Source organism: Anarhichas minor, unplaced genomic scaffold, assembly GCF_050575085.1.
Source record: "Anarhichas minor isolate MPS153535 unplaced genomic scaffold, ASM5057508v1 ptg000034l, whole genome shotgun sequence".
Taxonomy (NCBI): Eukaryota; Metazoa; Chordata; class Actinopteri; order Perciformes; family Anarhichadidae; genus Anarhichas; species Anarhichas minor.
This window is the reverse complement of record NW_027466480.1, coordinates 934,556-958,498: the sequence shown is the minus strand read 5'-3', so window position 1 is coordinate 958,498 and position 23,943 is coordinate 934,556. Positions and strand designations below refer to the sequence as shown.

The window sequence follows — 23,943 nt, the reverse complement described above, 5'->3', positions numbered from 1 at the left end:
ACTGCAAAAGCCAGTCAAATTCCGCTCTTTAGATGCATACGGTCTTTTCAAAATAAGCCTCTGTCTTCAGGTTTAGCCAAACAAAACGATAGTTAGGGAAAAGATCATGGTTTTGGTTAAAAAAAATTACATATGCAAGTTCCGTGACAAAAACATTCCCCGTTGACTTTCACACGGGGAACGAAAGATCTTTCTTTGTTACCTACCTATTTTACATCGTAGAGCAACCACAGACCTTATTTCAGGCATCTAACCAAAAACACATTCAAAAAAACCATTGACTTGGAGATGAGGGAGCCCGAAATGCAAAAATGCACTAGTTACACTGTACTAATGGTCCAACTCCACTTCCAACTTCTACTTGAGTTCTGCGCTCCTCCACTACCGTCCCCCTCGGGAACCCGCTGTAATTATCTTGTCACAGGGCTAGATTGGTGTGTTGGACCCAACTGATTACACCGAGGCTGATTGGCGCAGAAATATAACTGGCTGCAGTTCCCCTAATGAAGAGGGATGTGAACTGGTGTCAAGCTGCTGTCACGCAGTAAATGCCAACCCACATGTCAGCGCTGACACAGGCACTGAGGTTGAGATGGTGGTGGTGGTGGTGGTAGGGGGGGGTCTGATTACACCTTATCACCCAATATCCGGCTGATGGGTGTTGTAAAGTGATGGAGTGACAAGGAGAGCACGAAGCAGAGGAATCCAAGAAGGGAATGAAGGGAGGAACAAACGACAGCGGGGACAAAAGGCAGCATGGAGATATTATGCAAAATGTTTGTGTGCGTGTGTGTGTGTGAGAAGGGAAGAAAAACAAGTTTAAAAAAAGTATTTTGTGTGTTCTGAGATTGAATACGGTGCATGCAAGCAAGCGACCAAATACCACTCATGAAAAGTCCAGGTCAGTCTGGTGGCTTTTACATCGCAGTGTGGAGCTTGCAACAGTGATAATTGGTGGTTAAATTATTTCTTGCCACAGTGGAGTGGCTCTGTGGTTGGCAATGTCAGTGGGTTTGGTCCTGACTGAATTATCTCAACAAAGAATGAATGGATTGCCTTAGCAATTCTGGTCCTTAGTCTTGTTAGCTAGAAATAATTTATAAGCGCCTTGAATGCAATAAACACATTTAAATGAAAGCAGACCTGTAGTAGGTGAGGGCAATGAACAAGGCTGTAAGGAAATGTTGACAAGTTCTGCTGAGCAGCTCACACTCGCAGCATCAATTGAAGCAAAGTACAGAACTTGAAAATCGCACCCGCTTCAGATGTTATCAGCAGATTGAGCGGGCATTATCAGCCTCCTATATATGGGTTGGAAGGGTCCTGCTACACCCACTACACTGTAAAATCGAATTAACCTTACTTAAAAAAACCATGCAAACCGATTGCCTTGAAAAAAGCAAGTAAAGTAAGGTACTCATTTCATTCAAGTATAAGTATACTTACACTCAAGTTTCAGTAACTAAAAAAAACAAGTGAAGAGTACTTGCAACTTTACTTAAGATGTACTCTTGACTTAGTAAAGCCTACTCAGAATTACTATTTCAAACAACTAAATAATTTCAAGTGAACTATACTTTGTGTGTATTCCAAGCAACACATTTATTTAAGTCAGGCTAACTTATGTGACATTTACTGCTACTTAATATTTCTCAGTTGTATTTACTTGAACACTAAAATCATTTACTTGGTAAAACCATGCAAACCGATTGCCTTGAAACAACCAAGTTCATGTTACTCGTCTAACTTAAGTATGTCAAACATCCTTTAAACAATAATGAAAAACAGGTTCCATTGTCTTCAAACAATCACATTTACACATAATAAATCAAGGTAGTGACACAGTTCAAAGTTCTAGTATATGATTTTTTTATTTTAACATTAGGATTTGGTTCAGATAAAAACATTTAGTAAAATGTACAATTTGATCATCAAATAGACATGTACTGGAGGTTCTATATTTCACAGAGGAACAACTTTTTCACAATAGCAATTTAAAACACCAAATGCTCAGCTATGTTACACTGCTTTGCCAACTCACTGCTATAAGAGTATTGTGAACAATTGAGTCTGCTGGACTGTCTTTTTTTCCCCATCAGCCTACATATGCCAGCATCAAAATCAGTGATGGTACAGTTATCCGCCATCAATACTTGCCAGCTGTATTATAAATTGGGCTTTATAAAAATAAATGCAATTATAATAATGAAAAAGAAAAATCCAACCCTGATCTTTAACCTAACATACAGTCCTGAAACAACAACGTTAATACTGTAATAGCTATAAAACGTTGTTGATAGACCAAACTTGGTAAAGAACCAACGGGCTGACAACTACAAAGTGGCTTCATTCAGTTAGCAGAAGAGTATGAAAGAGAAAGGACTCTGGCATTGGATCACACACTTTTTTAACATACACTGGCACACTGGCAGCCTCTGGACATGACTTGCTGATGAATCCATGGGCTAACTATTTGAAACGAGTGCCTTAATATAGTTAAGGTAACAAAAAGCAACTGAATCTAATGCCAAACGTCAACACCTTTATACAGTAATTTACGTTCTAACTATTTTTAAGAGTTTGCAGTTTTGGTGGGAGTTTGTCTTGTGCCAAGCGTCACTCTTTGAATGAAGTTGAAAGTGTTTTTCATGGCTTTAGGGTATTCAGTCCAAGTGTAAAGAAAATGACAACCCAAACAAGAGGCAAAGTGCTTGAGGTAGGTTCAGGAGATCATCCATTACAATACCTTCCTCAACAATGGTGGAAGTAGACACTGGGTCAAGGTGGAGTTGATTTGGAGAGAGGGACATCTTCACTGATGTTCGTCAGCACCCCAACAGATACTTGTGCCCAGGCATCATCCCTGTCAGAATCCTGTGTAAGACCAAACGGAAACAACATTACAACAAGGAAATATAAATTGTCACTGTGTCATATGTCCCGTCTACGCTGCCTTCCAGCCTTGCCCATAACGTTTTCCTTTCACACACCTGCATTTAGTAGTTGTATCCACATTAGTAGGCCTAAAACAGTTTTGACCAGTTTACAGATGTCCAGTAAAGAAGATGAAAGAAATTAAGTATTGAAGTCTTCCTCACACTAAATATTCTTTGCCATCCTCGTTAGATTGTATTAGCTAATGTATTCGAGGGAGAGATATGATCTACCTCTTGTGCATTATACACAACCGGAGATGGCAAGCAGGCTTAGCACCATTGAGCTGAGCAGTGCAACCCGGTGGCATGGACTGCGAACGGAGTTAGTTCAATATATGGCTGCTTCACCTTATGGGTGATGCTACCAGCCTAGCTCATGTGAAGCCAGGAAAATACACCTTTATCCATATGCATTAAAAAAAAAATTGTAACAAATTTTTGGGGGGCATTTCTGCATTATTCGACAGTAACAGTAGAGAGACAGAAAAGGCAGGGATGAGAGAGGCGATGACATGCAGCGAAGGCCTCCATCCAAATCAACTTCCGGCCGCTGTGGTTGGGACTCAGCCTTGTTGTGATACGTCTTGAGGCATTATGTTTATCTCAGGATCACCTTGAGGGAATTTCTTGAAATTTGGAACAAAGGTCCACTTGGACTCAAGGTTGAAATTTGGTGGTGAAAGATCACAGGTCACCGTGACCTCACAAAACACGTTTCTGGCCATAACTCAATAATTCATATGCTAATTATGACTATTTCACACAAATGTCTAGGATAAGATGTAACTATGAGAACTTACAAAGCAGGTGTGGTAGAAGTGACTGGTCATCACCAAGTAGAACAGGGAGGCCTCCGAGTACGAGGGTGCACATTGCTGTCACATCTGGTTTCTAGAAGTAGATAATTAACAAAAAAAGTTCAAGATTATGTAACATTCAAATCTGACCATACAAATATGTTTGTCAATGTGACAATGAAACAAGTGTCACCAGAATGTTTGTTTGACAGTACGGACTCACCCGTGAATCAATTTGCTGCACAAACTCAGCAGATGTCTCTCCAACACTTCCGTTCTTGGACTTGAAGATTGTGACAAAGTGCGGTGTTGTGTAGTGGTCCACAGCATCAAAAAAGTCATTCTGCAGGTTTGTGGTGGCTCCAGTTAAACTCTGCAAACACCTAGAACACACAGAAAAAAAACATAGAGTGACTAAATCGGCTTGGACCAATGTGGACATTTTTGAAAACCATTCTGCAAACAAAAACACCATCACAACTGTTGACATCACTGCAATTGCCAAATTTAAATCAATAGCATACTGCTATTTAGTCACCAGGCTGAGTGACAGGACAAAGTATTGATTGAAAATTGATTTAACTTTTGCTACAGCGAGCTAGTCTATTAATTCTAATAAAATTGTAGCATTAACGCTTTGTCAAAAACTGCTCTACCACTGATTATAACTCCTTAAGCCTAAATATCCTCCAAATTATAGGCTACTGGCATCTCACCTTTAGTGAACCGGCATCCAGCGTTGACGAAGCAGCTCTTTAAGAGCCCTCAGGCAGTTACCTGAGCACTTCTTCTGAAAAGGACAAAGAATATTTAAGTTAAAAGGAAGTTGTACTTATGTTGTTATTTAGAGACAAATCCCTTGATAAATGCATGCTTTACCGGCATCACAGGAATAAACATTTGATTTTGTTAAACTAATCTTTTTGACACAGGTCAAAGAAGCTAGCTAAGACCACCAATATCCCTGACAGACAAAATAAATGACTGGGTCATAACGTATACAAGCCTCCTCGATATAATTGTGGGATTTTTTTGTTTTAAGTTACCATAAAATGGAGATTGAGATGATTTCTCCTTCATTATCAGTCAGACAGCTTAATGTAGCTGACAGCTCGAGAGGGGGAAGGAAAGGTCGTTCATTTGCGCATTCAGTGAGGCTAAAGAGCGGTGTGCGCGCGCAGCTGCAGCTTTTAAGCACTTTCACTGGAATCTATTAACGTTGAATGAAGCCGGTGGCTACTCGCGTCCATGTGAAAAACTATGGGTGTGTTGGAAAGACTCTGTTACAACGGCACTAGTCATTAAATACACAGACGTAGCATAGTCTAACCTAACTGTTGCGTTCACTCCCGTGATATTATCGTTTCCTTCAACCACGCTTTGCATGATATATAAAAACATGTCCGCTAACGTCATACACCCATCACGTGACGTAAAATAATATAACTCCACCGCTAACGAAACAAACAGTACTGTTAAATAGTCTTCTAGTTGTCTACCTAACGCGGCTGCAAACTGCACGTTTCAACAACACCGTGTTTAACGTCGCTCTCAAAGCACGGTTCATGCTGCATTCACTTGTAACTCGGAATTTCCAAGTTGTAATGTCGTGCGACCTGCGACCAAAATACGTTGGCTGTGTCAACTCGAAGAAAACCGAACAATTAAAATGTACATCGGACTTTCCACTTTCGTTATGGGAAAATTAAAATATGTTTTCATGAGAACCTGGAGCAGTGGTGGGAACAGCTAACGTTAGTCTTTAGGCTACCGCTAAAACATGCCTGAACAAGTTTAGCTAAGCTAATGTGCAGTGACTGTTAGCTAAGTCAGCTAGCGTTGGCAAGTTAACAATTAAAATATGTTTGCAGGCGAACCTGGGGCAGTGGTGGGAAAAGCTAGTCTTTAGGCTACCGCCAAGACATGCCTGAATAAGTCTAGCTAATAGACGAAATGTGCAGTGAGTGTTAGCTAAGTCAGCTAGCGTCGGCTAGTTAACGATTAGCAAGCGTTAGCTCACGCTAGCTAACATTGGCAGCAGTCAGAAACATAACCATTTTACACACAGTTACTGTTTGCTTGATGACTTACCTTAATATTCTCCAAAAGACAAAATGAATCTTCACAAAAGCCAAGTGGTTTGTCTTTCTTGCCTCAGCTACCGAGTCCGCCGATCCACCATCTTGAGCTCACACATGGACTGAATGTGGGCTTCTGCGCATGCTCAGACCTCAGCCGTTTTTTGTTACTTGAGTGTTTGAAGTTAGCTTAACTCCAAACAATAAAGTAAATAGTTTTTTTCCACCCGCAATTAACGCTGACTTAGTAAAATCTAGTAAGAAGTCATATTTTGGATGACAAAGTAAAGTTAACAAATTAAATGTAAGTCTGGACAACTATTACATTTTACAGTGTAGTAGGTTCAGAAGGCCGTAACTATCTCTATACATGGTTGAAGACAACACCTACCTCTAGTGTCCAGAGTAATTTTGTCAGAAGCAAAGCAGGAAGTCAGGTGACTTAGTATAAAGAGTGACAAAATTATTTTGGCGGAGCAGTCGGTGGACTTTCACCCAGGAGACCGCTATTTGTGTCCAGCGTGAAAAACAAGACAGGTTTTCTACCATAGTTTTGCTACAAATCACGCTGTACTTATTTTGACCCAAACCACAACCTTTTCCCAAACCTAACCACGTAGTTTTGTTGCCTAAACCTTAAGTTGTTTTGTTTGAATTCACAACCTTAAGTTTCCCTTTCACAAAGTGGGTGGTGCAGATTGGCCCATTTAATCGGCTGATAATCTGGGTGATAATTTTCCTTTGGAGTTTAACTCCAAATGAAGGATGGAATGAGGAGGCTGAAAAGGTTGAAATAATGCTGATGTTAACTGGCGTGGTTGGTTGTAAACTAAAGTTACCACCTTGCGGTTGTATCCCTCCGCCAACTTGTTGCAGTTTACATCCATGTCTGTCCAAAATGTCATCACTTTATTTTATCCTGATCGAAATTTTCAGAATTAGCCAAATCTAAATCAATTCAACCTCGAGGTCAAGTGGATGCTTGTGCCACACTTGAAGCATTCCTGAGATTTCTAGTTGACAAGAATGGGTGGGATGTGAGGTGACAGTGACCTTTTTTTCACTAAAATCAAATCAGTTCATTCTTTAGTCCAGGTGGACGTTGGTGCCAAATTTGATGGAAATTCCTCCAGGCGTTCCTGAGATATTACGTTAATGTGAATCGACCAGACAGACGGACAACCCAAAAACATAAGTTGGCCATGACTGTAGCTGGTGCAGAGGCATATTAAAATGAGGGAGGGAGGAAAATAGGGAAAACAAAGCAAGGGAGTAGTGGAGGGAGCAGCAAAAAGAAGGTAATGAAAAAAGAAAAGAGGCGCAGCAAGAAAGGAGCAGATGGATCAATTTCAGAGGGGAAGTAAAGAAATAAGGTGTGCATAGGTGACAAACAATGCACCGTTTACCATATGTCTCGCTGCTGTGATGTGTTGGGGATTAAAGCTTCGGTCCACATGAAAGAAGCCGCTTCATTATCAAGCTCCCAACATATTGTTACCTATTAGGCATATGAGGCTAACAAGCTACTGTGCATCCCCCTATTCGCTGTCAGTCAACTGTGAATTCCCGCGACTAGGATAAACTGATCTCACCGTCTCTGTGCCTGCAAGAAGCCCAAACACACCCCTTTTGATCAAAACGTAATCTTTCCTCTCCACTCTAATGAGATATACTGGGGAAAAAAAAAAATAATTAGGATGGAAATCTATGGCGGGAAGCACTATAATAGCTTCAAAAAAGAGTCTTTTCATTATTTTGAAAACTAGAAAGACAGACTCGGATCTCGCCCGAGGGCAGCAGCTTGGGAGATAATTGGGGATTCATGATGTGATTGTGATTATTGATGAGAGCGAAGTGGGGACGGTTAATTCTGACCCGCCTCCAACAGAGTCGCCGTCGCTGACACAAACAACAGGTGTGGACTTGCATTTTAGTGTTCATCCAGGGCATTTAATGAATACAAATTCCCAATTAGAGAGAGGACGGAGGCACGAACGCACACACCCACACACACACACAGATACACACACAGGCGCTGCAGATGCAAACATATAAAGTGTCAGCTGGATTAATGCAATAGTGTTCCCAGTGGAAACGCAACACTGTGTTGGATTAACTAAGGGGGAGTGAAGGTATGCAGTCATTTTATTATTTGCTATGGAGAATACAGATAATAAATTAACCACGAAAGGGTGTAGATATGGTTTCAGAAGAGGAGGGGACACAATAAAATGAAGTAAATGCTCGTTCTAGACCTTGGTAACGCACAAAACAATCTCACCACCAAGTCCATTTAGTAGCTTGTCCGGAGCTTTCAGTGGTATTCTTCAGTCATAAACCCAGTTGTCGTTAGAGGGTATATACATTTGCACTTTTCTGAACACTTTCAGGACTTATCGTTGATTTTGGTTTGAATTTTGCAAGTTTAAAAATGTCACCATATGCCATTTCAACACGTTCAACGCTTGGTCAGTGCCCCCTACGTGTCTATGCACAGTTAGTCCCTTTACAATCACATAAGAAAAAGAAAAGCAGTAAATCCTCACATTGGTCAATTTTAATGCTATTTTTGCTTTACTTCAATAATTAAGAAATTATCAAATTAGCTGCCACTTCTGTTGATGGACTAGTTGATCACTCAACATATTTCAGCTCTACTCTCCAATAAATGTAAGTCCAACAAAAGCAAAGTGAAATGCTCTGTTAGTTACTTCATTAATGCACTATCCCTACTTATAATGACATTTAAGTCTCCCAAGCACCTGCTGCTGCTTCCCAACCTTATCGCTAAGAGTGCTTGGTAATAATTTATATACAAGGCAACGAATTCAGGCAAGAAACTTCTCAGGTGTTTGAGAAACACAAGGTTACAAAGCTTAGCAAAGGTATCGACACCGGGAGCAGAACACCAATGATTAAAGTGACTGGTTAGCTCACTTCACGAGTAACTCCACATAGGTTTCATTATTATTTTTATTCCAACCTGGAAAACGCTGACAGTAGGCTTCAGGCACCAGCTCATAGGCTTTTAACACAGAAGCTTTCATTTTGGCATAGTCTTAGCGTATCTGCCAAGCTTACTGCAGAATATGCTTCCGGAGCTTAATCAGTAGGAAAGCAATGGACCATCAGGGTGCGCTCAGTATGTATCTGCCACCTGCTCAAACAAGGATAAACAATGTCAGAATATTTCCGTCGGTAATAACCTCAAACTTGTGCCTGTGTCAGACCTAGAGTAAGGTTCACTGTTCCAACTCGTATTCGCTCTGTTTCAAATCTCAATATCATAATGTTTAGTAGGAGAATGTAGAAACTCATCTACTACAGGGGCCATAATCTAAATCTTAACTTGAGGTCGACCTATTTTTCGTCACAAGAAAGGCTTTCATCCTACATACAACATATCCGCAATTACATGAGGAGAGTCCCCAGCCCTAACTTTACCAAACAAAGAAATGTACCTAACCGAACTCAACCACGGGCAATGGTATACCAGCGAAGTGAAGAAAGCAATGTGTGTGCGGTGTTGTGAAGGCACAACAAAGTAGAACAGACATTCCCATCCAAATCAACATACCAGGATGGTCAGAGTAGCGGCCATTTTTACGCATACCGTTGCCATTGCGACTGTCTCGTGCTCACTGATGGGAGGGTTTGCAGTAACGACTAAAATGACCAGTGTAGTAGTAACGTTCACAGAGAGCCAGAGACAAATGTAACAAGTTAATGCTTTATCCACACGCATTTGTCACAGCGTAGGAAAGCACATTCGCCAGATATTGCCAGATAAGTGACAGCTTTATTCGGCAACAAGTGTTGCATTAAAGCATGGTGGAATTAACAAGCAAGCTCGCTAGCTAACTAGCGGACAACTGGCTATCACTCACTGCGAAGTATCCGTTCCCAGAGATCTGCGACAACACTTTACTAGTCAAATAAACCAAACATTTACACTGACATAGTGACATGGGTTGAAATACAAAAATAAATGGTGTGGTCTACAGTTATAGATATTAAAGTGAAAATCTTCAAGATCATTCTATCGCCCAGCCCTATAGGATATAGCATCTAGCCGCACATGTGGCACCTAGCCGCACGTCCAACCCCACCCCGATCCCTGGTGGAAATAACTGTATGCCCAGTGTCCTTTGGTATTACAAGAAATGTCTGCTCTAGGTTTACACTCCTGTCAAGCAGGATTGTGGTCACTTCAGTATCTAACTACCAACTTTCAAAAATCCAGGGACCTTTGTTCGCCTATTGTCTCGTCTTCATCATTTTCCCTTTTCTCTTTTCAGTCAGGCTTAGGCAAAATCCCCTTACCACCCTTCCCTTCAAAAAAAAAAAGAAAAAAACCCTGACAGAGAATCAAAATGACCAAACAAAATAAAACCAAGTAAGACATTGCCAAGGACAAGACAGGCCCCCACGGTGTCAGCCAGCCTAACAGACTGTCCCGCTACAGCTTGAATCTCCTGCATTGATTTGCTGACAGTGGATCTTTAGCTCTGAGTAAAAACGATCCATTCCGGACAACGCTTTCTGTCAGCGCCTTGCATTTCACAATACCATATTAAACATTTACGACTTGGGCTAGAGTTATTACAACCACAATTCTATTAATCTAATTCATCGCTCATACATCACTAGTTTATCCATTTGGCTCTGCTGCCACATTAACCGCACAGACAGACTTTCATTGTGGCCTTTAACAAAAACATCCATTTATACAATCGGTAGGATCAGATATATTCAAAAAAGAACATCTCGGCTAATAATATTTGGTAACAGACAATTCAACAGACAGTTAAAGTGTCACGCAAGGCATTAAGGAATTCAAATGTGTAGAGCCGGCAGCCGACTTCATAGTAAAGAGGAGATGATACAACAATGACAGTGACAGCGAAATATCCTCTTTGCCTCTGAGTGTTCAGCTTAAATGAAGTCCCACTACAAAGCGAAGCGTTAAAGTCTTTCAACATTAGATGAAAGAAAGAGAGGCATGAGATGCCGAGATGTCGTCATGCTGTCTAACACCGGAATGTAATTGAGTTGTAAACCCACTTAGTCCACTGTTATCAACAACCTGCTGTTAAATCCTGATTGGATTACATTTTAATCTCTCAAAACAAGAAATATATTTGCTCAAGGTAGTCTAAGGATTCTGCACTAAAAGACTTGTTCGAAGCTCCATATGGCAGTAAGAGGATACTGATAAATAACAAGTTTCCATTTCAGTCCACAACCCCCTGGGTGTTGACGTCCATAAACTGCACATTCATGTCTACCATCCTAGCTGATGTGTTCTGCTTTATACCAAAAGGGGATGAAGGAGAGAATTATCTCATATCGGTGAGTCCGGCTGTCTCCAGATTGCTGCTAACTGGTGTTTACAGCTGACAGTTTCCATTTGAATTTTCAACTTTGAATTTGTGTCTTCCATACCAGGCACCAAACGGAGCATGTTTCAGTCAATAGAAAAAAAGTCTACAGCCATGCCAGCAACGCGGTGAGGCAGTACTTAGTGAAAACGCCCATTGTCCCAATGGCCTATTATTCCCAAACCCTAATAGTCTGAAATATTTCCCATTGGACTGAAAGCCCACTTTTCCGACAGTCCGTTGCACCAAAAACAAACTCCCATTGTTCCGATGGCCCATTACTAAAATACCAACTCTCTGTGCAACGAAGAGAAGTACATGGCTAATTATTTTGCAAAATGACATCATCAGACCTTCCCAATTTTTTTTCCTACTGATGAAGGCATAACCCACCACTCGGCCTCTTATTACTTAATGCCTCTGTTGGTTGTGTTAGATAAGTTTAGGCATGAGGAGTGAGATTGGTTAGGTTTAGGGTAAGAACATTAGGGTAATCCAACCAGAGGGCAATTTGGGCAGATCATGCTTTCGCCATGGTAGGAAAAAATAGCTATTTAATGTTGCATGGAGCATGCACATTTTTTGAGCAATGGGCCTTCGGAACAGTAAGAGTCTTCGGTGCAAAAGGGACATTTTCCGTACTATTGGGGGTTTTGGAATAATGGGCCGTACGAACAATGACATGGCGCCGTACTTAGGCACAGCTTTGAGCTAAATGCTAACATAATGCTAAACACAAAGTACAGCTGAATTGACTTATTAGTTTTGCAGGTATTTGACGATAAAACAAAGTATTGGACAATTAAAAATGTTTATCCTGATGATGGTGCTAGATGGAAAGTCAAGGGATCATCAAAGTCATTACAATTTATCCTGAGGGGAACATGACCTGATCTGAAATGAATTATTTTGCAATCCATCCAATAATTGTCGTGCCATTTCACTAAAACCGCAAATGTCAACTTTGCAGTGGTGCTCGAGGAAACGTCACATGAACACAAAAGTCATTAGCATTTGTCCTCTGAGGACTATGAATGTACAAAATTGTGTGCAGATTCATTTAGTGAATTTGATGTATTGATTAATTTTGCATTTTTACTTGAGATTACAACATTATTTTCAAAGCTTGATATAGTGTATGGCTAACTTTGTAATTTCTTTCTCAGCAAATAAAAAAGATGAAAACATTTTTTTTTTTTAATGATGAAAACATCACAGCATTGTCATCTGATATGAGACATTTTCAGAAAGATAAGAGACTGATCTGTCCACTTCTCTAATCCTATTGTCTTCATGTGATTGGAGAGACCCAGATGTGATCGGTGGCTGTCTGCGATGGGAACTGGGACATAGGACATGTAATGATGAAAGTTTAAAGACACTGTAAAATGTTAGCACTCTTTAAATTTACTTTTTGACACTTTTTGAATCTAATGTGCATGTGCACACGATTTGCTGAATAATTTGCAAAATCATACTATAATAAAGGAGGCAAGCAGCAAAGTATGATAAGAATGTAATTTTAAAAAAAAAACGTTTCTTCTTGGTGTACTTAATAGATAAAATAATGTCATATTTTGTGATCACACTTGAGAGAAACAAACTGGGAATATGATCTGGTGTATATGTGCCAGGTTATCCAATAAGTAGATGAGGATTTGTCATGTCATCAAATATAATTACAGGTGTATGTTCACTTTTTTTGTGGTTGAAATAATTCAAGTCATATCCAAATCAAATAAAAAAAACTTTGGGGGAACAGACAGTAGTGTGCAGGTCTGTTATTTAAATGACTCCCCATGCAAGTATTTTTTTCAGTAAATACTTTTGTACTCGTACTCGAATAGTTATTTATTGTGGACACACCTCTAACAAACCTGTGGACTATCATGCAATTATGAGCTGTAATTGTCACGGGGCATGATGAGGACTCAAACGCAGACAGTCAGGTGTAGTGAAAAAATAAGGTTTTTAATCAACCAAAAACAAAACAGGGAATCCAGGGACAAGACAAAAGAAGAGGGGGAAAATCCGGCAGGAAAAGGCAGAACAGGCAGACTGGAAAACCGGGAACAGGACGAGCAAAACGGGCGGGTTGGACGGAAAACAAACACAATGATCTGGCAGTGAGTGAGTGAAAGACAGGGGTTTAAATAGTGACTAGGCAGAGTGAACAGGTGAGAGTAATGAGCTGATGAGGTGAGTGTGACTGGCAGGTGCACTGAATGAACTGATTAGGTGAGTGAGGAGCTACAGAAAGAAACAGGCACAGAACACACAGGGCAAAGCCTGATCGTGACAGTACCCCCCCTCCAAGGGACGGATTCCAGACGTCCAAAAAGAAAAAAACAAAAACATCTTCCAAGGGAGGGCGGTGGGGGCCCGGAGGAGGGTTATAACTCCTCCGAGGCCGAGAGTCAGAGTCCACAACCGGGTGGGTGGAGGGGGTCCGGAGGAGGGATGGCCGGCCTGGCAGACTGGGGAGACTGAGGGTCCGGAGGACGGAGCTCTGGTGACTGAGGGTCCGGGGGTCGGAACTCTAGAGACTGGGGGTCCGGGGGTCGGAACTCTAGAGACTGGGGGTCCGGGGGACGGAACTCTAGAGACTGGGGGTCCGGGGGACGGAACTCTAGAGACTGGGGGTCCGGAGGACTGAACTCTAGAGACTGGGGGTCCGGGGGTCGGAACTCTAGAGACTGGGGGTCCGGAGGACTGAACTCTAGAGACTGGGGGTCCGGGGGTCGGAACTCGAGAGACTGGGGGTCCGGGGGTCGGAACTCGAGAGACTGGGGGTCCGGGGGTCGGAACTCGAGAGACTGGGGGTCCGGGGGTCGGAACTCGAGAGACTGGGGGTCCGGGGGTCGGAACTCGAGAGACTGGGGGTCCGGGGGTCGGAACTCGAGAGACTGGGGGTCCGGGGGTCGGAACTCGAGAGACTGGGGGTCCGGGGGTCGGAACTCGAGAGACTGGGGGTCCGGCGGTCGGAACTGCACTCGAGAGACTGGGAACCAGGAGGGGAACTGCACTCGAGAGACTGGGAACCAGGAGGGGAACTGCACTCGAGAGACTGGGAACCAGGAGGGGAACTGCACTCGAGAGACTGGGAACCAGGAGGGGAACTGCACTCGAGAGACTGGGAACCAGGAGGGGAACTGCACTCGAGAGACTGGGAACCAGGAGGGGAACTGCACTCGAGATCGGACGGGGAACAGGGCTCCAGGGGCTGGAGATCGGACGGGGAACAGGGCTCCAGGGGCTGGAGATCGGACGGGGAACAGGGCTCCAGGGGCTGGAGATCGGACGGGGAACAGGGCTCCAGGGGCTGGAGATCGGACGGGGAACAGGGCTCCAGGGGCTGGAGATCGGACGGGGAACAGGGCTCCAGGGGCTGGAGATCGGACGGGGAACAGGGCTCCAGGGGCTGGAGATCGGACGGGGAACAGGGCTCCAGGGGCTGGAGATCGGACGGGGAACAGGGCTCCAGGGGCTGGAGATCAGACGGGGAACAGGGCTCCAGGGGCTGGAGATCAGACGGGGAACAGGGCTTCAGGGGCTGGAGATCAGACGGGGAACAGGTCTCCAGGGGCTGGAGATCAGACGGGGAACAGGTCTCCAGGGGCTGGAGATCAGACGGGGAACAGGTCTCCAGGGGCTGGAGATCAGACGGGGAACAGGTCTCCAGGGGCTGGAGATGAGGCTCTGGGCAACCGGAGTCCATAGACTGGGGCTCAGGGGGATAAAGGGCTGGAGGTCGTTGCAGCGCGGAGGCGGCAGCGGCCGGGACTGGAGGTCGCTGCGGTTCGGAGGCGGCAGCGGCCGGGACTGGAGGTCGCTGCGGTTCGGAGACGGCGGCGGCCGGGACTGGAGGTCGCTGCGGTTCGGAGACGGCGGCGGCCGGGACTGGAGGTCGCTGCGGTTCAGCGGCGGCCGGGACTGGAGATCGCTGCGGTTCGGCGGCGGCCGGGACTGGAGATCGCTGCGGTTCGGCGGCGGCCGGGACTGGAGATCGCTGCGGTTCGGCGGCGGCCGGGACTGGAGATCGCTGCGGTTCGGCGGCGGCCGGGACTGGAGATCGCTGCGGTTCGGCGGCGGCCGGGACTGGAGGTCGCCGCGGTTCGGCGGCGGCCGGGACTGGAGGTCGCCGCGGTTCGGAGGCGGCAGCGGCCGGGACTGGAGGTCGCTGCGGTTCGGAGACGGCGGCGGCCGGGACTGGAGGTCGCTGCGGTTCGGAGACGGCGGCGGCCGGGACTGGAGGTCGCTGCGGTTCAGCGGCGGCCGGGACTGGAGATCGCTGCGGTTCGGCGGCGGCCGGGACTGGAGATCGCTGCGGTTCGGCGGCGGCCGGGACTGGAGATCGCTGCGGTTCGGCGGCGGCCGGGACTGGAGATCGCTGCGGTTCGGCGGCGGCCGGGACTGGAGATCGCTGCGGTTCGGCGGCGGCCGGGACTGGAGATCGCTGCGGTTCGGCGGCGGCCGGGACTGGAGATCGCCGCGGTTCGGCGGCGGCCGGGACTGGAGGTCGCCGCGGTTCGGCGGCGGCCGGGACTGGAGGTCGCCGCGGTTCGGAGACGGCGGCGGCCGGGACTGGAGGTCGCCGCGGTTCGGAGACGGCGGCGGCCGGGACTGGAGGTCGCCGCGGTTCGGAGACGGCGGCGGCCGGGACTGGAGGTCGCCGCGGTTCGGAGACGGCGGCGGCCGGGACTGGAGGTCGCCGCGGTTCGGAGACGGCGGCGGCCGGGACTGGAGGTCGCTGCGGTTCGGAGACTGCGGCGGCCCGGACTGGAGGTCGCTGCGGTTCGGAGACGGCGGCGGCCCGGACTGGAGGTCGCTGTGGTTCGGAGACGGCGGCGGCCCGGACTGGGGATAGCTGCTGCTCCGAGGCGACAGCTGGAGTCGGCTGGATCGCCGACCGGACACAGGGATCTGGAGTCGGCTGCGGCCCAGCGGGAGAGGGAGTCTGGCCCTTCCTCTGCCTCTGTCTCCTTCGAGGTTTGACCGATATGTCCATTAGGTCACGGTCTGCCTTCTGGACACTTCGAGGTCCTCCAAAGGCCAGACGGGTTCCCATGAATTGTTCATACCAGTCGGGAAGACGACACTCCATACTGTGGTCTGCTGAGTCCATCTTGGGCCAGATCATTCTGTCACGGGGCATGATGAGGACTCAAACGCAGACAGTCAGGTGTAGTGAAAAAATAAGGTTTTTAATCAACCAAAAACAAAACAGGGAATCCAGGGACAAGACAAAAGAAGAGGGGGAAAATCCGGCAGGAAAAGGCAGAACAGGCAGACTGGAAAACCGGGAACAGGACGAGCAAAACGGGCGGGTTGGACGGAAAACAAACACAATGATCTGGCAGTGAGTGAGTGAAAGACAGGGGTTTAAATAGTGACTAGGCAGAGTGAACAGGTGAGAGTAATGAGCTGATGAGGTGAGTGTGACTGGCAGGTGCACTGAATGAACTGATTAGGTGAGTGAGGAGCTACAGAAAGAAACAGACACAGAACACACAGGGCAAAGCTTGATCGTGACAGTAATATTAAAGCAATGTGTCACTTTCTGATTGTTTATGATGTATTGAGGAAGGTCCATGTGACCAAAACGGCGACTTATTTTAAGCAAATCAATGCAAAGGTGATGAGTGTGCCAGCATGGACTTTTTATTTTTTTATTTGAAATTTTCTAGTTTTGCAAAAAACATTCGTCCTAAAAACACCACTGACCAATGTACAACTAAAACCAGCTGTGAACGAGCTGAAACACTGGATTCAAATTAACCCAATTTAACATAAAACACCTGCTAATGTTGGGAAACCATCTTTTCACACTTTTTTCAGGACTTCAGCCGTTTTCCAAACGACTTTGAAATAAGTGCAAATGTTTCACTCAAGTCGAGGCACTTTACACTTGCTCAAGTCATGCTACCTAGACCGGACACGCGTCTGTTCCCATCCACTTTCAGACTTCTATTCCTCAGTGACGGAGCAGAAGGTAATAACATGTAATAATGGAGGTATAGACAATAATTGGTGCACAAATAAAATTAAATGATCTTTCAAACAAGGGAGGACGCATCCCGGCTGTCACTGTCTTCATCCTCTGCTTCATTCGTCCAGTCGTCTCCCTCCTCTCAGCCAATTAGAGTTAGTTGAGAGACGCTGTCCGTCTGTCAGCCACCGAAAGCTTTCCAAAGATTCCCCCAGGGCCGATTCTGTGAGCTGATGTGTGTATCTCTGTGTGTGTGCATGCGTCCCATTGTCATCAGCTGCTCTCTGACTTAACTACCTCTCACTCTTTCACAGCGAGAACTCAAGACCAGCACTACATAATTCTACTCCCACGTTCGCACAAATCACAAAGATGCACACAGCGGGCTGAGCTGTCTCTCATTTCATCCGCCCACCTTGCCAAAGTCCAAATATAGTGCGGCTGACAGCACCCTTCATTGCAGCCCGACAAAACCAAATCACTCCGTAGCCCGACGGAGACATGCGCGCACAGCAGCATAGACATGCATGCGTGCGGGAAAAAAAGTCCAAACTATATTTGAATAAATAAACAAGCAAGACATTGTCCTCCATAGAGCAGCAGATTTGGGGTTAAAATGGTAATATATTCGACTTGTTTTTTACCAAAGATGATATGTATCTGATTAAAAATGAAGATGCCTTGGGGCAGGGAGACGTGCGAGGCGTCGGGTTCATGTAAGGTATCAGCATAAATTCATCAAGGCTTCCCTGACAAATAGATATCAAGATGGGTGACAAAAAAAAGATTTTCCCCGTGTATTCATCAAGAAAACGCTGTTGGCATCAGTGACATTATTCATGAAAGCTTGACAAGGTCGTGTTTCCTAAAGGGCCAACGTGATGTGACACAGTATATGTGTCCATAGAGATTAAAATGACATTGTGTTACTGCCCTCACCTTGTGACAAAAACAGGAATAGAAAGTAACCAATAAAAACAGAATCTATGACGGGCCACGTTCCAATTTTCATAAAATAGTAAAAACTCAACAATTATGTGAAAGATGGAGGGATGGACAAATGTGTTAATCCTGCTATTAAACACCATGCATGTATTTGTGGAATCATACATTGTATGGTGTTGATTGGTCAAAAAAATGATGTCTTCTTCAGAAGGTGATTTCGCTGCTTGAGCTGTTGCACTAACAGGCAACAAGAAAATTAAACGAAGAACGGGCAACGAAACAAATACTAAAACTGTAATCTTACGTTAACGTAACATCGCCAAAGCCTGACAAATGTTGATTGTTAACACAGTTGGCAGAACATTTTTTGGCATTGCACGTTTCTGCAAACCTCGGGAAACATTAAATGTGGACATTTCTGAACCAAAACAATATTATATACGTTTCATTAGGGTTAGCTTGACGCTAACACACGGTTAACATCGTAAAAAGCTTATTTTCACGCAACACACGTACTTGGTAAAGGTAAGAAAAAAATGTCATGCGTAATAATGTAACAACACAACAAACAAATGTATAACAAGTGACCTAAGCAAACTTTCTCAGGGAACAGACCGTAAAACACTTAAAGTCAACATTTAATTTTGGTTTCGCACGGGACACGACAGCAGTCTGCTGGATGAAAGTCCTGTGTTTGTAAGGTCTGACTTAAAACTATTTTATACTTCCATAAGAAGACTAAAACTAAATCAAAATCATGTGCCACAATTAACACTGGAAGTGTGTTTAAATAAGTCATCATTTCAACATTTAAAAAATAAATTGCTTTTTATTGTATGCAGACGTCTTTGCATGGTAAAAAGAAAAACTAAAGAAATATAGAACAACAGGAGGAACTGAAAGTACTTTCCCTCAAAATGTGAAATGCAGATAGAAAAGGGAGAGAAAGGAGGCCGACTACTACTCCCCTTAAATGTGCACAAGTCAAACAAAACGCTGGCTAACTACCAAAACCGGCGGCGAGAAAATTTCCCCGCTGAGGCATTTTCGAGCAGTGCCACGAAAAGCATTCCTCCCGGTAGCGCGTGGACGCCGTTGACGGCTTGACAAAATGTCTCGGAGAGCGCCGACGGTTTTGAGAACACGCACGCGGAGATGCGCTAAGACGAAGTAAATTACTTAGCATTGCTTCCTCCACTCTTAATCTGACAGGTGTCAGCCATGTGAAAGGGATGGGAGGGGAGGAAGACTCTGTTTCCTTTCTCTACTCTAGTGGTGCGATGCGGACTTCTACAAGAAGCAATAAAGATGTACGGAGTGCTGTGTGTGTGTGTGTGTGTGTGTGTGTGTGTGTGTGTGTGTGTGTGTGTGTGTGTGTGTGTGTGTGTGTGTGTGTGCGTGCGTGCGTGCGTGCGTGTGTGTGTGCGTCTGTCGGCCTCTCTGTCTATCTGCAGCACGTCTGCCGCAATTTCCTGTGAAGTGTTTTGAGGAGAGCGATGAAAGTGAAGGATAGCTTTCTTGCTCGTCTTCTCCCACCCTGACTTCTATCCTTCCCCTCACCCCTTCTGACAATCTGTCTGAAATAAGGGCTTTCAAAACAGAGAATAAAAAAAAACAAAAAAACAGTGAGAGTAGAGAGAGAGAGGGAGAGAGAATGGGAGAGAAAGAAAAATGACTGTCAAGAAAACAGAGAAAGACATTTTGGGTTTTCTTGAAGCGATGTCAATCAGTGAGTCATTGAGGTGTTTGGAGAAAACGCAAGGATGGAGGAGTAAGGGAGGAGAAGGAGCATGCGAAAAGGGGAAGGGAGTTCGCTGTAACACCACCTGTTTCTGCAGAGGAACAGATTTATGAACTAATGATGAAGGAAAGATTGAAAAAAGGAAATGAATATTTCCTTTTTTGATGAAGGGACGCTGGAATAAAACAAGTAAGAAATTAAGGTAGGAGGCAGGCGAGAATGAGGAAAGAGAAACGATGACCAGGGGTACATCCCAAGTCTTATTTGTCATTTCCTCACTCCTCGATCCTCGCTTGAACCGGAAGTTGTTCTGCGCCGCCATATTGACGGCCGTCCCAAAGCTCTTATTTCTGCGAGGATTGAGGATCGAGGAGGGATCTCCGAGGAGCCATGAGCTAGGACGCAGGAGAACAGCCTTCCAGGGGTACATCCCAAGTCTCTTAATTGCATCCCTGTTTCCCTCACTTGGGTCCTTTCCTTGCGTCTTAGTCCCTCCCACCAGGGATGCATGGAGGAAACCATGCGAGGAGAGAGGAACGAGGAAATATGTTTTAAGAGACATGAGACGTCCTTTCCTCAGTTGCGTCACGTGAAGCGACGTCTGTTTCTGATGACGGAGGATCAGCTGATCACAGCTGGATCAGCTGTCAGTCGGCTTTAACAGCTGGAGAGACTTTTCATACGTTTGTGTCTGTTCACATGATCACTGTACTTAATAACAGCAACTAATAATACTAATAACTAATAAAGACACAGTTATCACCACTGTAGAGGTGTTTCTCTCTGTAGTCTGTTAAACTGTGTCCTGTGTCCAGGATCCATTTCTACCGGCGGAATGCGATCGTCTTATTTATGAATTATTTGCGTCTGTACGTTTTGAAATTCAGATTGTGACGTCGATATTAAATAACCCAGAATATGATTATTGTTTCTCTTAAATGATACAACTCATCAAACCCGACAATCAGGAATGAACAGCCTCACGTGACTGAATGAAATGATGATAAATGATGTAAAAAGTGTTTCGTCTCTCCAGCTCTCTCTCTCTCCCTATATATATATATATATATATATATATATATATATATATATATATATATATATATATATATATATATATATATATATATATATATATATATATATATATATATATATATATATAAGTGTTATATATATATATAAGTGTTATATATATAAGTGTTCTGTCTCTCCAGTTCCCTCTGACTTTAATTGTTTCCATAATAAAGTTATTGAGGGAAATATCAGATCATGAAAACACAAATCTTTCTAATAAATGAAGAAAGTTGTTTGTGGTCCTTTTGTTGTTCAGTCTACAATGAACATTTATTTAAACCAGATGTTGAATCAGAAAACGAATCAAATATAAAGCTTGAGTTTAATCTGTGATCCGTCTTCACTGTTTACATGTTGAAAATAATCTCATCAGTCCGATCGGCTGTAGCGTCCAATCACATGACAGATGAACAATGAGGAGGCGTGTCGGCCGTTAAAAGACTTCCTGTAAGTCTATTCTCGTGGGTCCTCGCTCATGGCTCCTCAGAGATCCCTCCTCCCTCCTCCATCCTCCATCCTCAGAGCTAAATAAGAGCTTTGGGACGGCCGTCAATATGGCGGCGCAGAACAACTTCCGGTTCAAGCGAGGATCGAGGAGCAAGGAAATGAGAATTAAGAGACTTGGGATGTACCCCAGGAAGTGTTTTAACGACCGACACACCCTCTCATTGTTCATCAGTTATGTGATTGGACGCTGCAGCTGATCCGACTGACTGGAGTTTCATACCAGAGTGAAGACAGATCAGAGATTAAACTACCATTTTGGTAGCACTTTATAATAACTACACACTATGAAGCATTAGTTAAGTATGAGTAAACACTTAATTCATCATTTATACCTTAATAAATCATGAATTAATCATGAATTGCAGTATTAATATGCATTTATAAAGCATATATTAACATAGTCCCTAACCATTATATATATAAAATCATGAATAATGTACATCTAAATAAGTTATTAATCATTTACTAACACTTTATAAATGATCTTATTAATCATCTACAACTCCTTAATATTTGGTTTGTAAAATATATAATACTTAATTTACAAATGGGGAATCCATCATTTATAAAGTATGAAAACACAATAATGAAACACATAATAGACTAGCTTATTAATCAAGAATACAACATTTACAACTGTTATGAACTGCATACTAATGAATTAATGTAGGAACAATGCTTTATAAATGATGAATTAAGTGTTTACTCATACTTAACTAATGCTTCATAGTGTGTAGTTATTATAAAGTGCTACCCAAGTTTTATATTTGATTAGTTTTCTGATTCACCATCTGGTTTAAATAAATGTTCATTGTAGTCTGAACAACAAAAGGACCACAAACAACTTTCTTCATTTATTAGAAAGATTTGTCTTTTCATGATCTGATATTTCCCTCAATAACTTTTATTATGGATACAATTAAAGTCAGAGAGCTGGAGAGATGAAACACTTTTTACATAATTTATCATCGTTTCATTCAGTCACGTGAGGCTGATCATTCCTAAGTGTCGGGTTTGATGAGTTAAATCATTTAAGTTTAACCTGAAACATGGAGCCTAATAAATTAATTCTAGTATTCAAGAGAAACAATAATCATATTTTGGGTTATTCATTAATGACGTCACAATCAGAATTTTAAAACATACAAACGCAAATATTTCATCAATAAGACAAACGCATTCTGCCGGTAGAAATCGATCTTGCGCTTATAAACGAGATACAGAACACAGTTTGTTAAACAGGTAACAGGCTACAGAGAGAAAACACCTCTACAATGACGATTACTGTGTGTCTTTATTAGTTTTCAGTGGTATTAGTTACTATTATTAAGTAAAGTGATCATGTGAGCAGACACAAACTTCTCAAAAGTCTCTGCAGCTGTTAAAGCCGACTGACAGCTGATCCTCCGTCATCAGAAACAGACGTCGCTTCACGTGACGCAACTGAGGAAAGGACGTCTCATATCTCTTAAAAAATATTTCCTCATTTCCTCTCTCCTCGCATGGTTTCCTTGCGTCTCTCCATGCATCCCTGGTGGGAGGGACTAAGACGCAAGGAAAGGACGCAAGTGAGGGAAACGGGGACGCAATTAAGAGACTTGGGATGTACCCCAGGAGGCAAGAGGAAGAAAAGTATAAACGAAAATTTAGGAAGCAGGGAAAGAAAGTGGGCATCAATGAAGAGCATTAAAGCCAGGGTAGCTAAACTTGAGAAACTAGCAAGAGTAAGCGACATTTTGAAAATCCTCCAACCTAAAAATCCAGTTCATTATTACAAAATATTTTCCGATAAATGGAACTTCGACAAACCTTTGTTTGTCTTTGTTGATGTTCAGAATTATCTTTGAAATTGAGTTATGGTACAATTGAAACGAGTTTGAAAAAATAATTTGCCTCGCGCCATTGACTACCGCATATATCTTTTTCTGAAATGAGGTCCCATGGGTGACACCGGAAGGGGCGTGACTGAGTCTTTCCATACAGGCAATAGATCAATAGACGGGCAGATATAGCTCGCAGACAAGCAGGTAGCCCATCAAATCATTACATTTTGGCCGAATTAATTGATTGGACGGGCTTTATTACAGTACTGTGACAGCCACAGATACCAGATTTGTTTTTAATCTTTTTTTTTTTTGTCAGAGATTGATTCATCGACAGCTTGTTAGGATGCAATACGAATTTCAACAAAAACATCAAAAATGTTTTTTCAAGAAGATTAACAACCCTGCCTTTAAAAAAGCCACACACTTGAGTGCAAAATAATATCTCTGTGGAGAAGAAGGCCGAGTAAGTGAGGCAGCCTCGGCCCAACAGCCACCGAGAGCCACAGATGCACTTTCTGCCTATGACCGATCTCTCTCCCCCAGCACAGAGAAGGTCACAGTGACACATTTCACATTTCTTTTTGTCAAACACACAAGCCTGAAACTTTGTGATGGAAAGAAAGAGTGGCTTTGTACAGAGGAGCTATCGGCTGCAGCTGTTCCCCA

The 23,943-nt window shown here is 43.7% G+C and overlaps 1 protein-coding gene and 1 long non-coding RNA gene across 2 annotated transcripts in view; both read right to left on the bottom strand.

Moving 5' to 3' along the window:
- LOC142965582 (spondin-1-like) overlaps positions 1 to 23,943 on the bottom strand; it is a 102,583-nt gene that overhangs the window by 32,665 nt on the left and 45,975 nt on the right. The gene's annotated exons all lie outside the window — the stretch shown is intronic.
- LOC142965566 (uncharacterized) lies at positions 3,785 to 4,509 on the bottom strand. The gene is made up of 3 exons (XR_012957707.1): positions 4,450 to 4,509; positions 3,957 to 4,116; positions 3,785 to 3,827 (listed from the first exon to the last, which is right to left on the bottom strand). It is a non-coding gene; the product is annotated as an uncharacterized LOC142965566 (long non-coding RNA).